A 3,530-nucleotide genomic window follows, 5' to 3' on the forward strand; every position below is an offset into this window, starting at 1 on the left:
GTTTTCCTGGCACTGGAGGGTCCCTCTCCCTCCCACCCCCAATCCCCAGTTGCTGAAGGGGTGAAAACCCCTTCAGTGACTTACCAGGGGCAGCGACAGGTCCCACGTCGCTGCTTCCTCCTCCCCCGCCGCTCCTCCTTCTACTTACGTCGGCCGGTGGGCGAGACTGATCTCCGGCCGAGCCGAGGAGACCTAATGCGCATGCGCGGCAATGCCGCGCATGCGCATTAGCGCACCCCATAGGAAAGCATTGAAAATTAATTTCAATGCTTCCCTATGGGGAATAGAGCGACGCTGGAGGTCCTCACACAGCGTGAGGACGTCCAGCGACGCTCTAGCATAGAAAACCTGTGCTATGAAGCAGGAAGTCCCTCTAGTGGCTGTCTAATAGACAGCCACTAGGGGAGGACTTAACCCTGCAAGGTAATTATTGCAGTTTAAAAAAAACTGCAATAATTACACTTGCAGGGTTAAGGGTAGTGGGAGTTGGCACCCAGACCACTCCAATGAGCCGAAGTGGTCTGGGTGCCTGGAGTGTCCCTTTAATGAGGTTGTTCAGGTGAGAACTATAGCTCCCTGCAGCCTTTCTCATGTAAACACTGTATGTTCTGAGAAAATACAGTGTTTACATTGAAAGCTAGGAACACCTCCAGTTGCAGTCACTCAGAATGCCACCAGGGGGACTTCCGAGTTGATTGAGGCTTAAAACTCCTCAATCCACTCAGATCTGCTGTCAGCAGAGCAAAGGGCAGCATGCAGACACTCCCACTGCATGCAGACACTGAACTTTCCTCATAGAGATTGATTCAATTCATCTTTATGAGGAGATGCTGATTGGCCAGGGCTGTGTTTGAATCATGCTGGCTCTGCCCCTGATCTAACTCTTTGGGGAAGCACTGTGATTGGATCAGGCTACCACTTCTTTTTTTTTTTTTTTTTTTGTAAATCTTTCTTTTATTATGGCACATGCGTTATGGGGTACAGAATAGGAAGAGGAGGCATTGCAGGGTAACACAGGTTAACAATAACAAGGTGGTATGCAATACACTCCTAGGAAAGACTGCCATATTTTTTTTTATTTTTTTTTTCCAAAGACGTCACGTGTACAACATAATGATACAAGCTTAAGTGCATGAAAATTAAATAAAATAAAGTAAAGAGAACTATCAATGCTTAACAATATTATGTTAGTCTGGGAAGCTGCACGGTTTGTGGTGGTACATGGGATTATATGAGCTAGGCTGTTATCCTAAGACGAAGTAGGGTTGCGCAGACTAACTCATGGGATAGGTCTTGTAGCAAGATATATCAGTCAAGTTCGAGATAAGTAAATAGGTCGTGGTGGGTTCAGGTGTTGGGGCTTTGGGAGACTGGATACCAGAGTATTTAGTAGCCACGGTCCCCAAAGGGGGTTGGTTGCCCCTGACCAAGGGGGTGGCGGGGGGGGTTTGTCGCTTCTCCTTAAGGTAAGTGCAGCTGCCTATATTTAATGGGCCCCTGGGAGGTGAGGCTGTCATGTAGGTTGATAAGTGTGTGAACCTTATTTGGATGTGCTGAACTAGAGGGATGGCAAAACAGTAATTATGTACGTGCAAGAAAATTACCAGAGGTCAAAAGAACAAAAAATAAGAGTCAACATTATCGTAACCATCTCTGTCCTTCCTCAAGATCCGTGTGGAGTTTTGGAAAGTTCTCTTGCGCCGTGGCCAGTCAGGTGACTCGGTCTACTGGTTCTGTTGTTCGCGGGGTGAATGGTATTATGTTGGCCGGGTCCCATGTCTGTGCAGGGGTGCTTGCAGTGTGGCCACTGTCTGGTAGTCCCAACTTGGCGAGTACTGCAGGGGCTTCCTTGTCCGATGAGATCTTGTGAGTTGTCCCGTTGTGGGTGATCAGAAGGAGTCTGGGTGTGCCCCATCTGTACTGCACCCCAGCGGTGCGCAATTGGCTTGTGAGGTAGGTCATTTGGAGCGTGGCTCTGGTTAGGTCCTGAAAAAATAGTAATTGTGCGCTTTCAAAGTCCAGGGGAGTTTTACCCCGTATTGCCGACATGATAGTGATTTTGTCCCGGGAGGTGGCACAGCGCAGGATGACGTCCCTGCAGTTTATGTTGGGTATATTGGGTGAAGGCGGGAGCCTGTACATCCCATCAGGGGTGGTTTTCCTGGCTGTTGCGGGCGGTAGGATGGTGGCCAGGAGACTCCTCACATAGTGGGGCAATTCGTCAGGTGTAACATTGGCGGGTATCCCGCGTATTTTGATATGGTTGTGACGGGCACGGTCCTCATGGGTCGACATTTGTAGGGAGAGACCCTGCTGGGTGGTCTGCATTTGTTGGATCTCTTTTTTCAGTTGCGTTATGTCTGTTTGCATGGTTGTGATGGTCTCTTCCATCGACCTTACTCGTTCTGTCACAGTTTGTAAGTCCCCTTTAAGTATGCCCACATCCGTGGCCAGTGTTTTTTTTATATCTTGTACCCAGTTGTGTAGGTCTTGTTTAGTGGCCAGTGTGTTTTCTGGTGGTGCCTGGGATGTTGTCCAGGTGTTCTCTTCCTCCACCTCTGCATGTACAGGTGTTTGGGGTTGAGAACGGGATGGTGTCGGGGCCCGCGAGGCCTCCGCGGCCATTTTGGATTGCGCCTGCCTCTGCAGAAGGGTTCCGATGTCGGCTTGCTCCGCCGGTGGGCACTGCTGTGTTTTTTGCGTGCGCCTCCCCATGTTCGTTGGAGTAGCGTAGTGGGTCGGCTGGAGGTCGTCTGCTAGGTCTGGCTCACCTCGAGCATAGATTCCGTCGAGGAAATACTCCAGTCCGGTGATGTTGGGCGAGGGATAGGCTTTAAGCCTTCGTTTCACCTTGCCTGACCGCGGAGTGTGGAAAAAAGGCATCAAAATGTGCGCCCCACCGTCCCGATGCCGTTTTTGGGGTAAGTTTGGTGGTCTGACCGTCCCTTCTCAGGATGTTTGCTGATTATTATCCAGGCTACCACTTCTGATTATGTCAGCAGACTGTTTTTTTTTTTTAGGCAAACAGCATGCAGAGTTACAGCTTCAGGCTTGAATACAGTAAGATTTTTACTATATTTATGGAGGCATGAGGGGCCCAGGGGGGCTAGATCGTGGTGTTAACACTATAGGGTCAGGAATACATGTAGTTGCACTGGTGAATATAGTGTCCATTTAAGCTTAAATTTAAATAAAGATAAATTAAACACATAAAATTAAGAGAAATAGATACTAAAAAAGGGGCAGGGGGAATAGTGAGATCAGCGAGGGGTCGGAGGGGACATCTGGGGGAGACTGCAAGAAATTTACTCCCCGTTGAGAGACCCTTTTTACTTAGTGTCTACCGTCTCTGACTTTTTTGTTTTCTTTCCATTTTTTATTTGTATAGGGAGGGGTTAAGATGGAACTAGCTTTTAACCCCTTAAGGACACAACTTCTGCAATAAAAGGGAATTGTGATGGAATATTTCCGTTATGTGTCCTTAAGGGGTTAAAGGTAATAATCAGAAGTGGTTAATTAAAGCTAATTAT

Source organism: Pelobates fuscus, chromosome 1 (assembly GCF_036172605.1).
Source record: "Pelobates fuscus isolate aPelFus1 chromosome 1, aPelFus1.pri, whole genome shotgun sequence".
In the NCBI taxonomy this organism is placed as follows: Eukaryota; Metazoa; Chordata; class Amphibia; order Anura; family Pelobatidae; genus Pelobates; species Pelobates fuscus.